At 52.0% G+C, this 12,150-nt stretch overlaps 1 long non-coding RNA gene across 1 annotated transcript; it reads left to right on the top strand.

The window, feature by feature from the left end:
* The first annotated feature begins 463 nt into the window (after positions 1–463).
* LOC109314443 lies at positions 464–11,853 on the top strand. Its single transcript, XR_002102290.1, has 3 exons — positions 464–474; positions 3,319–3,320; positions 11,346–11,853. It is a non-coding gene; the product is annotated as an uncharacterized LOC109314443 (long non-coding RNA).
* The last annotated feature ends 297 nt before the right edge of the window (positions 11,854–12,150 follow it).

Below are 12,150 nucleotides of genomic sequence, written 5' to 3'. Positions count from 1 at the left end.
TCTGGGAATGCTGTGCTGGCTGCTATATGTCCCATCCGATGAAAGGTTTTCTCCTTCATTGTATTGGGATAATAACATGGCCCTGCTCTGCAAAGGGCATGTACCCAGGGCACTGGAGAGCTCCATGTCTGTCATCTCAGAGACCCCAAGGCAAAGGTGCTTGCTGACAGAGCATTGCGGTTTTTCTTTGTGGGTTTTTGCCATGGGAAGACCTACAGGAAATCAAAGTGGAAGCAGTTTGGGCTAGTGGTTGCAGCAAGAGACTATCTGGGGCTCCGCTCCTGACTGCTCTTGGCTCGGCGACTGCACCACCTGGACCTCAGTTTCCCTCTCTGGGTGATGCCCTTGTCTCAAAGAGAGGCAGGGCTGGAACGGGTCTCCAGAAGTCATCTAGTCCAGCCCTCTGCCTGAGGCAGGATCATCCCTATCCAAACCATCCCGTACAAATCCATCACCTAACCTCTTCATAAAACTGTCGACCCTGTCATAACGCCTGAACCTGACGCGGGGGGACCGTGGCAGAATCAAAAACACCCGTCAGCTTCCTGGAGCATGTCCACAGTCGGGGCCGGTCCTCCTGCTTGCAGACGAACTTCTCAAAACACGCAAGCGGCACAGTCGTATGCATAGCAAGAAACCAGGCCGGCCCCACGAGCTGCTGAACAAACCCATGGGGTTTGCCCAGGCTGCCTGGCTTCCTGGCTCAACCGAAGCAGGCTCCTGTGTCGGCATGTGGCCGGCGGCTGGAGGGAGCCGGTCTGTTCTTGGGGCCCTGTCCGTTCCCGTCTGGCGTGTCTCACTGCCTCGACAAGGCCTCGCAGCCCAAACGGGGCCGGCTGCTACTGACTTAGCTGCAGCAGTTAAGCAAAACTGGAGGCGTTTCCTCCTGTTCCTCCCTCTTTCATAAGTGGCAGAAGCAAACTCTTGGGAGGGGTGCTTGTCCTGAGATGAATGACAGAGCTTAGCGTGGCCCCAGCTAATTACAATTAGCGAAGCAAGGGTGATGTTTCTGGGGGTGGCCCAACTGCAGGTCTGCAGGAGATTTCTAGATGAGCTTTTGAGCACAGAGTTCTCTTCTTTGGGTACAATGTCACTCCTGGGCTCTGTCCTTAAGAGTTTCCTGCTCCCAGCTGGCGATTTCCACGCCGGCCCATGAACTTGGTTCAGCGGAGCGGTAGGGGGAGCTCACGGTACGTGCCAGACCCCGTCGCATGTAAAGGCTGTGTAGGAGAGCTTTGCTTGGACTTAGCATGCAGCTTACATCTGCAAGAGCCAGGAGGACACTGGCATGGGACTAGAGGTGGCTTATGGGGTCAGCCTGCTGGGCAGCTGCCCAGGGCCCCAGGCCATGGTGGGAGCATATAGGAGGGCTCATTGAGTGCCAGAAAGAAAGTCACTTGTGTGCAGGTGAGAGAAGCCCATGCCTTTGCTTGGGCCCTTCCCAGGACCCAGCCATTGGGCTTAGCTTGATCGCATCCCAGATGCTGGCTGCATATAGTGCTGTGCCCAGAGGCAGCCAGCCGGAGCAGCTGGGGTCAGCGGTTCAGACCCCATGAGCCCTGCTATTTCGGAAGGGGCATAGGGCACTTAGGCAGCGTTCCAGCCTCTGCTGCCCACGGCACCGGGATCGTTTTCCCAGGAACCACAGCAGGTTGTGCTGGAAGAGACGAGGCAGGCGCAAAAGCCCAGGGGTGCTAAGCTGGCGTTGAGGTTATTCTAAATCACATCCTACCCTCCCCTTTGTGCACAGCGCCGGGTTAAAGTTGCAGTATCAGCTCAGCCTGTCAAGGGTAACTGAATTTCCTGGCTCTAGACAGTCCCTCTAAGTGTGTGCATCTTGTGCGTGTGGCAATTATGCAATTTTTCCTTGCAGAAGGTGGTCCTGGTAGGGGTGCAGGTAACTGGAGATCAGCTTTCCCTCATTTGCCTTCAGGTTACCAGTTCATTCCCTACCGTGGCTATTGTCACCTGGCTCCCTTTACTCCACTCCTGTTTGTGCCTTAGACTGGGAGCTCTTTGGGGCAGATGCAGTGCCTTTCCTGTGCTGGGGGTGCTCACAGCAACAGAGGAAGTGGAGGGGCACGGAGCAGTTGCAAGGAGCATCGCTGGGGGTCAGTGGCAGAGATGGGACTAGAACTGAGGGCTCCTGCCTCCTGTCTTCCCCCTTGTGCTGCGTGGGCATGTATAAATGTCCAGTACATGCAAGCATGATGTCTGTATACCAGAGATCAGCAACCCCCGGCATGTGTGCCAGGGCATGACACGTGAGGCCATTTTGCTCGGCATGCCATAGCCGACCCAGGCTCTGGGCAGCTGCCACTGGTATGGAGCCCAGGCTGCTTGCAGCAGGCAGCCAGGAAACTGCAAGCCCTCCTGCAAGCAGCTCAGGCTTTGTGGCAGGCAGCAGCTGCCCAGAGCCCAGGCCTGCTATGAAAAGCAGCTGGGAGGCTGCTGACAGCTGCATTGGGGTCCAGAGCCCTAGCTAGGCTCTGCGGCGACAGTGGCTGTACGTGCGCCTTGGAGCGCACGGCATGGAAGGGGCCCAGGTTGCGCGCCCCAGGCCCCTTCCCGGCTGTGCGCCCCAGGGCAGGCGTGCAGCCGCCACTGCCTTGGAGCCTGGCTGGGCTCCGAACCCCGGCGCAGCTGTTTGCCGACTCCTGGCTGCCTGTCACGGCCGCCCTGGGCTCTGGCCACCTGCAGCAGGCAAACTGCAAACAGCCGCGCTGGGGTCTGGAGCCTGCACGGCGGGTGGCAGCTGCACGCACGGCTTGGGGTGCACGGTGCGGAAGGGGCCGGGGCGGCATAACCCCGGCTCTTCTCCCACCACCCTCCCAGCGGTGCGCGTGCACCCACGGCCAGCAGTAAGGATTGGGCCCTTCTCCACCGATTGTCCACGGCATGCCAAATTGAGTCATAGGTTGAGTTTGGGGTGTTTTGACCTTCTGGCCAAAAACATTGCTGACCCCTGCTGTATACCCTGTAGGAGTGAATTCGTGGGCAAAGGGGTGAGCTTTCATATGCAACGTTTAGTCTGGATGCTGAATCCAGCAAGGCATCTTTTTTTTCCTCCTCATGCTCCCAACGTTTTTCCAGCTCCACGCAGCTGGGCTCTTGCTCCCCTGCTCCCAGCTCCTCTTGCCCCTGGGTGCCGATGCGCTGGATGCTACACTCAGCCCTTGGCCTGCGCTGCCACGTGCTGGGTGCCCTCGCTCTGAACTGCCTCAGCTGGAGCAAGCAGGCTGTGCCCCCTCAGCTGTCAGGCCCACAGACTGCTGTTTGCTCGTGCGGATGTAGCAGGAAGGTGCCTGGCTCTTGCAGATGTGGGTGTCCCCTCATCCACCCACTGCTGTGCTCAGGAGTGCTGTTATGACCTCCTCAGCGGCATTTCTGCCCCGTGGCCTGGCTGCCACGGACCCACTCGGAGTGACAAGGGAATAAAACCAGAGCCTCCTGCACCTGATTTCCATCCCCGCCCGCACCTTCCATTCGCAGCCTGCCAGCGCCACCACAGCGGTTCGTGGGCGAATGGTCAGTGGAGGCAGCAGCACCCATGTCCCAGAAGAGAGAGGGCCTCTTTTAGCTGTGGCCTCTAAAGCCATGGCCAGGCTTGCACGGGCAGAGGTGCTTTCTAAAGCCCCCGTAACAAATGCCCGCAAGTGAGGTGGAGGCCAGCTGAGGGCCTGGCTCTGTTGTGGGTCTGAAACCCCTTTGAAACATGCTAATCCTGGGCTGCCTTTAGGCTGCAAAAATGCATGCTGCCCAGGGTGGATCCAGAGGGGTGCAGCCCAGTGCCACTTTTGTGGGCAACTTGATGCCTCAGTGGCCAGGTTGGGCTTCGATGCTGTGCGGCTGCTTGGATCCTGGCCTGGGACAGGCAAATGCAGCCCCTCTGGAGGCCCGTGGGGATCCACCTGCTTTGCACCAGGAATGAATTTAGCCCAACCCTGTTCCTCTTAAAGTGCCTGCCTGCCTTGGCTGTTGTGCTGGACAGCCGCCAACTGAAAAGCCCTGCGCACCAACCCAGCCAAGCATTTGGGATCGCTTGAGCCCCTGCCCTTTGATATTTCGTGCCTCGTCTGCTAGGGGGCTGCGGCTGTAAAGTGAGACGGGGTGAGACTCCTGGCCCTCTTCCCAGCATGCGTGCAGCCTCCAGCTGGAGCCGCCTCAGCTTGCATTTGCAATGCGATGGCCGAAGCCCTGCAGAAGGGCCAAAGCTGCTGTAGCTTTCTGCCCTTCACCTGCGCTGGCCTGTTGCATTAGTACACCCACGGGGCGAGCGCTGCTGTGCACCACTGAGCCAAGTGGGGCTCGTGCAGCCCACCTGGTCGGTCCCAGTCCAGCATGGGGGTGGCTGCAAGGAGAGCAGCTCATTCACGTTGCTAATGAAGGCCCATAGATGAGCTGGAAGATTTATGGCCACCTCTCACCACCGCCCCCGCCTTCTCCCCCCTGCTTGGAGCAGGAGGTCAGAAGTTTAAACGCTGCTTTGAGCAGCTCTGGACTTGTTTCCCCACTGCTCCACGTGGCCCGGGCCTTTTGCATTCCCTCCAGTTCCTTTCGTCGGGGCCTGTTGCATCTCTGGGCGAGAGGCCTGGCATCTTGGTTACGTGCAGCCATCGCCCCTCATTGCCGGGACGCTTTCTGCCGTGCCCTGGGAGGCTGGGGAAAGAAATTGGCTCTCTCTACTCAGGTGCCCCTTCTCATCCAGCTTGGCCCTGTGCTTGGGGGCCTGCAGTGTTGGCCTGTGGATGGTCCCTCCCGCTTCCCTCTGGTCCTGTGTCTGGCGGGAAGGTTTTAGACGCACAAATGCTACCTGCCCAGTGACAGGCACAGGGCTTTGGCTCAGGCTGAGCAAGAAGAAGTTTGGTGCGATGGGCAGAGTTGATCAGATGAACAGGAGGGCTTTGGAGCTGAAGTTAAAGCAGCCCCTGTATTTCACTGGCGCGCGTCTCCTGCTGCTGCTTCCTCCCCACCGCAGCTGAAATGGTTCCTCCTCGATCTCGCGCGCTCTCTGCATATTTTACTGTGAACCTCGTGTTTGCACAACATGCTGGCTTGACAGTCTTGGAGAGGGATGTCCCTCTGACCCAGTAAGGCAGGAGCAGTCACGTTTATCCATATAGGAGGAGAGACCCGGCACTTCCAAGACTGACTGATTTGAGATGGAAGAAACCAAGAAATAACTGATGCACCCATCGGTTGTGAGAGGGAGAGCGTTGCGCGCGTGCGTGTGTGTGTCCTCTGATATACTGCATCATTTCTGCCTAACCAAGTAGAGTCCTTATGACTGTAATGCTGTTATCCTGCAGCCCTTTGTATCCCATGTGCAGCAGCAGAGCTGGATGCAGGTGATGGAGTCGATGATCCAGCCACCAAAGAGGTGACACCTACCTGAGAAAGTAGCCAGAACGGCTGTCTTGGGACAAGCGGCACTGTGATGCTTCCCAGCATGGATGCTCTTCCAGCACACAAGTTACTTCTGTTTGAGAAGAATTAGTTTGTTTCCACAGACGGTCTTTTCTGTCTCCAGTAACAAAAAGTGCTGTGAAGGTCCCTGGAAGTCTTGCCCTTTCCTCCGGAGGTTATTTAATCTTAAAGGAAAAAAAAATCCACAAAACCACCCAAAGAAACCCATTTATTTCCATGGAAACTGCTGTGAGTTCAGGGGACAGCACAGCAAAATCCACTTTGTAGCTAAAATCTTCCATAAAATCATTTGCAACGCACCATCGGCAATTAAGCTATTTGCTTTGCCCTCCGCAGACTCAAGTCTGGCTCCTGATTTTCAATACCACAAAAGTGTGCGTCTCGCCCCCAGAAAAGAGGCTGGCTGGGGCTTCCTAGAATATGGCAAAGTCAGTAGAGTGCGTCTGGAGTCTGGCTGCTAGCAGTTATCGAGATGTCCTACCTTGGCTCCCTCGTGTCCATTATGATCCCGCTCGCCCGCTCCCACGCACCGAGGCTTGTTGCAGAGGAGCTGGCTGAGCTGATACCTGTTTCCTTCTCTTTGGCCTGCAGGGAGCATGCCCCTTTTCTCAGGTGCGGAGCAAATCGTTCACAAATATGGATGCAGCATCTCTGGTCCCAGGTCCCATATTAGTTCATTATGCATCTGCGATTTCACAGCGGTGGTCGATGCCCTTGTTCTTATGGAAAGAGCCAGGGAGGCTTAGAGAGGAAGGACAGATTTGTAGTTTAAGCAGCAGGCAAAAACTCGATCTGGATTTGATGTTTCGCTCTGCCAAAGCCCAAGCGTGTGACCTCAGGCAAATTGCTTAGTCCCTTTGTGCCGTAAGCTTCCTCGCTTATGAAGCAGCAGCAAGAATATGTCCTCCTTGTTGTGTATGTAGGTTGTAAGCTGTTTGGGGAAGGGGCTTGTGCTGTGTTTTGGAAGCACCCGGTCTCTAACACGTCTAGCTTCACGGTCCTTGCTGGGTAAAGCCATCAGGACCTCTGCTTTACACCTCCTCCAGGGTGTAATGTGAGGGGGCAATGAAAGCATCTGGACGAAGGTACACGTGCGCAGGATGCTTGCAAACTCCCTCCAACTCTCTCTCAAGCGCATGTTACAGCCCTTATTACTGCAGTATCTCAGCATCTCACAGCTTTAATGTGTTCTTCCTGTAGGGCTTAATTTGCCGCAAAGATTTAGGTTAGATATTAGGAAAAGCTCTCTAATGATAAAGACTGGAACAGGCTACCTGGGAGGTTGTGAAATCTCCTTCCCTGGGATTATCCAGGAATAGGTTAGACAAGTGTTTATTGGGGCTGGTCTAGGTTCACTCTTTCTCTCAGTCCGGGGGAATGGACTGAACGGCCTCTTGACATCCTGCTGACTCCATTTACCCTCAAGACGCTCCGGTGTGCAAGTACCGCGCTCTCCTTTCTACGGACAAAACTGGCACAGGGAGAGGTGATGACTTGCCGGAGATCTCGTGTTTCAAAACAGGTCTCCTAGTGCCCTAAACTAGTGCCCTACTCACTGCCCCATCCGTCCTTCCAGTGCTTGATGATCTACTCTTGTTTTAAGGAGAGTTTTCTATGGTGGGAGAAGGCTCATTTTTCTTTTGAATAAAAAGAAGTCTTTTTTGCCAGTAAATGGCCTGTGTGCCATGCAGAATTGCTGCTTGCTAATTAACGCTGGCTTTTTATTCTTTTTTCCCTTTTGCTAAGAGCTTTTCTTCCTTGCAGCTGCCAGCTTCTGGCGTCTCCTCCTTCACCACCATGTCAATATGATCTCACGAACACTATGCTGCTGCCGCGCTTGAAAGGATGCAAGGAGGAGGAAGTGCAATGGAGAAGAGGCGCTTGTTGAATCAGAAATGCCTGGTATAGACTTAATGGTGCTTAATGCCTTATAGCAATTCTTTTCCTGGGGTCTGTGTTTTGCCTTCTTAATTTCAACTTTGTGATGCTCCGTGAACAGAGGTAAATGCTCTTGCATTCACGTTGAATATGTAGGGTGATAACGAGTCTTTGTGGTGGTACTCCACTTAAGGTAACCCTTATGACAGAAGAGGAACTGCTCAGTGCCAATACAGTTCCCATTAAATAGCCCCATTTGCTACCTCTAGAAATGACTAATAGATCAACAATAGAGCTGGAGGGGAATTTCTTGACTTTCCAATGAAAAAGGCACTTCCTACTAGATAAGTTTTCTATTGGGGAATCTGATTTTTTTTTTTTTCCTCCCTTCCTCCCAATAAAATAATTGTCCCTTGAGAAAAATGAACTATTTCATTTTGACCTAAACTAGAATATTTCATGTTTCAAATTAATCCAGTCTGTTTGTCTTGAATTGGTCCAGCATAACTCGCAATGGAAGGCACTTCTCTGCCTGTTGCTTTATGGGAGTTGTGGTTCAGGCCCCCCTTTTTTTTCTTCCATGGGCCAGGCTTCTCCGAACCCTACATCTTCCTGTCACCCCATATGGACTTCTTGTCACTGAACTGGGTAGTGCATTTTGGGAGCCCCATGACACTAGGGCCATCATCGGGGATTGAGGTGGTCCATGAGGCAGAAGGAAAGGGCGTGCGGCTTTCTGAATTATCGCTGCATGAGGTAATGCCCCAAGCTAAAGGGGGAAATATGAGGCTCAGTAATAACGAAGTGACTTGAAGTATTTTGAGTCGAAACCAAAATCAAACACTGATGTTCCCCAAAACTAACTATTAAAAAAAGAAAGTTAGAATGCACTTTTTCCTAATAATAATTTGGTAATTCCATTCATCCAATAATTTTGACACTTTAACTCTTTGCCCTGATTTTGGAAGAAGCTTTTCATGGGATGGAAGGAAGGTCCAAATGTTGCGCAGCTCTAATCACCTGAATATCTACCATAGTGAAGGTAGTGGGCATAGCTGATGATAAAAAGTGCAGGCAGCCAGTCTCGGTCCATCTCAGGGTACGGCCAACCAAAGAGTGGTTTCTGCTGTACGCACCTCAATCTCAGTTGTCAAGAGGCGAGGAAGTCAGACACGTCCACATATTGAGAACTAATGTGCTGCGACTCGAATTAACCAAACAGACGCAAGTTACAGACCCTACTCTTCCTTCCCCTTGTGAAATTATGCGGGGGGACTGAGGAGGAAATGGGCTGGAGCTGTGGTGGGTCACATTGCACTTCCCACCTAGTGGGCTTGAACCCCAGCTGGTTGCAAGGACAGCCCCAGCTCATTAGCAGTGTCTTGGCCCACGTCTTACTAGAGAGACAGATGGCTTATTGTCTGTCTGTCTGTCTGTCTTTTTGAATTTCCACATCTGCAGGATTTGCTGCATTATAAGGATTTTTCCAGTGTGAAGGTCCTTCTGTCATCCTTGGTGTCCCTGGTCTAAGACCAATATTGATTTTTATATACCCGGGGCAGGATTTACTGCTTGCTTCCCTGAGTGATTTTTTTTGGATAAAGGTACCAATCCACCAACGCCCAGAAATGCCCTTCAGTCTTTTCAACCCCAGCTCCCACCTGCACCCCCCCTTCCCTGCAAGCCCTGGCAAGGTTGCTCCCAAACCAAGCTGCTACGGACGCACTGCTTCACTTTTCCCTGCCCATAGTGGTTCTAGAGTTATGAAAGAGGGGACCAGCCATGCATTTACGTGGAAAGGAATTTCAAAGGCCACGTTTCTGGCTCAGAAAACTTCTTGACAATATCAAAGGCGAGGATGTGACTTTGAAACGGACAAGGTGCAACGCTCGGCCTGTAGCCGGTGCTTTGAGACCGACAAGGAGAGGGAGGGGGCGGGGGGAAAGGAAGAAAACCAACATGGCCCTCTTGCTTGGAGTTGCTTTGGTTGTACTGAGGCGTAAGGATGGGCAGTCTTTTATTATCTTTCCCTGACTCTTCGGTGGAATGCAATATTAATCCCACTTGCTGCTACCTGAACTTGTGAAGTAAAATATATCTATCCAGGTGACCTGACCTTTGAACAGTCTGTATGGGAGGCTGAACGCTGCCTATGAATTGCAAAGCATGTCCACGTACTGTCTGGATGCGCACGCACACACGGTCTGGAGAGACACCGAGTCTAATTAGCAGCGATTGGGGAAGGAGCTCACTTGTTAGGTCCAGGATGCAATAAATAAAATATTAGCAAGAGGAGGTGGTGAGCCAGGAGATATAAACAGGGCTGTGCAAAGGCATTTTAAAGAGAAACGCTGTGGGGAACCTGCAGTGAAAGGCGAGACTGTCAAAAATGCAGGCATTTTTCTGTGCGCTGCCTACCTCTGTGGAGTGCTCACTACTGTGCAAGCTTGGACTTCTGGGAAATCAATCCCATGTACATGACTACATTTCGGTTTCCCCAGTAGCAAAGAGGGGTTTCAGCACACGCAGCGGCGCAGACTGGAGAGGCTTCTGTAGCTGGCTGGATGGCGGCTGTGTTTCAGCATTTGTTCAGTTCATTAAATCGGCCCCTTTTAAGGCATTGCTACATGTGCAGATGGTTAATGGTCCGGTGCATGCCACGGATCTTCGACCAAAGGGCTTTCTCCCTAGACTCGCTCCGTGACTTTGAGCAAACCTCTAGACGCCTCTACTGTCTCCCCTGAGTAGTATATAGGGTACGCCTCTCGTCAACTTGACGGGTGCCGTGTCCTACCCCTGCCACTATCTGGGACCCAGCGACCATCTTACAACCTAAAGTCAAGTTCTGGCGCACAGTTTGTGACATCAGAAGTTTCACCCCCGTTGCCCTTACGTGGTTTGTGACATCAGAAACCCCACCGCCAGTCCCTGATCGCACGGTGCTTGACATCAGAAACCCCGCCTCCCCCAGCCGCTACGTTCCCGCCCATTGCATGGTGCACGATATTAGAAACCCCACCCTTCGAGCCGTCATTTCGACCCCCATGTTGGTCCCAGAATTTCCTGCCCCCATTACTTGGTGCATGACCTCACTTATCACATGGTCTGTGACCTCAGAAGGGCTACCTGTAAGGCCCCAAAGCTGACCCTTCATGCTGCATGGCCCGCCCTAGGCTACCCGGCACTGGCATGACCTATCGGGTAGCTGGGGGTTGTGGCCTACTACCCTTGACCAAAGTGGTGGAGGTTTCTGAGACCTCAGACCTCCCTGAAAATCTCACCGAAGCAATTGGGGTGAGTAGAGGAGTGGGGTCTAGGCTGCAAGCCCCCAGTCTCTCTTTTTCCAAAGCAGCCTGTGTATTTTCTGAGACTGTGCTAAAGCAGGCAGAAGCAGATATGGATTCTTCCACTACAATGGTAAGACCTCCCTGCTTCACCACCAAGCCTTGTCAGACACCTGCAGAGAAAATGCTACCGTAGCGTTAGTCCGGAGAAGGAGGAGATTAAAGACCTAGCCCAGAGACTGCCCGACATGTCCGAGCCTGGTCAGGAAATCCACGCGAGCATGCGGCAGGCCTGTGAGCTGGAAGTCCAGATTCCCAGAGCAGACACTGCGGATTTGGGAGAAGAGGAGCGCCTTGTGCTGGACCCCGAGTGGGAAGATGATGTTGATAAGGCAGTGGAGATGCTGGTAAGAAGCTTGAAGCATGGCTATGGCAGGGGGGTGGCACTTAGGGTTTGGGGGTGGGGGTTTGAGGGTCCATGATGGGGTAGGAATTAGCTAAGGAGGATGTATTAAACAGTGACTAACTTTTTTTTTTTTTTAAATTTGAATCCCCTTTTTAGTTAAATGAAGCCTTTTTAATGATTCCAGAAATCCCGCATGCCAGCATGTCCCTAATTAAGCCTGACACCTGAGACAGGAAGCTGCTTTTGTGACGAACAGAGACCTGTTGTTTCCGATGCTGATGCTGATGCTGGTGCTGTGACTCTTAGAAGAAAGTTAGGAATAGAATCGACGCGTCCTGTTTTGCGTCAAGAACATAGAAGTGTCATGAAAGCTCTTACATGTGTTTCTTTCTATGCCGTAATGAAATATTGTTTGAGAATGAGGCTTTTTGACAAGTGCATGGGATGTCTTTTTTGATGAGTGTAGTCAAGATAGTCATGAATGTCTTACCTGGTTAGATGAAGATATAAACCAGACCATTTGGGAACTTTGCGATGAGCTCTGTGTGGAAAGCGTTTTAAATGCTGTTACTCCCATAGGCCATGACGTGAATTGCCTGAGCCGGACAGAGAATCCTTTAGTCCAGGGCACAGTGCTTTTAAATCCTGTTCATTTTGCAGACAACCCTGATGGTACCCTTTATGGGTTGATTAGTGAGGAAGACGAGGCTTTGTCGGGTTTAGCAACCCCTCCCCACTAGTAAATATTGTACAGATTTGATGGAAATAAAGACTGTTTTGTAATGCATTCTCACTGGTGTCATGTGGTTGCTTCAGTTGCTTGGGGCGGGGGGTAGGACCCTGTTGTAAAGAAGATAAAACGTAACTAGAAGCAGGCACGAGTTAGCTATATAAGTGTGTTTTAAAGATAAAGCAAGCTTACGTAACTAGAAATGCTTAACTTTAATTTTTACGAAAACAATATTTTAATGGTAACTTTGTTTTAAAACAGCTTGTTATATGCCTGTTTGGAGATAAAGGGATTAACTTTAGGAAAACACTTTTAAAAAATGGTAACTTTCTTTCAAAACAGAGTTGGATTATATATGTATCTGGAGAAAAAGGCTTGAACTTTATGAAAGTACTTTTTTAATGGTGACTTTTAAAACAGAGTTC

Source organism: Crocodylus porosus, unplaced genomic scaffold, assembly GCF_001723895.1.
Source record: "Crocodylus porosus isolate Cpor-Errol unplaced genomic scaffold, CroPor_comp1, whole genome shotgun sequence".
Classification (NCBI taxonomy): Eukaryota; Metazoa; Chordata; order Crocodylia; family Crocodylidae; genus Crocodylus; species Crocodylus porosus.
The sequence above is the reverse complement of the archived record's forward strand: the minus strand, read 5'-3'. Positions and strand labels throughout refer to the sequence as shown.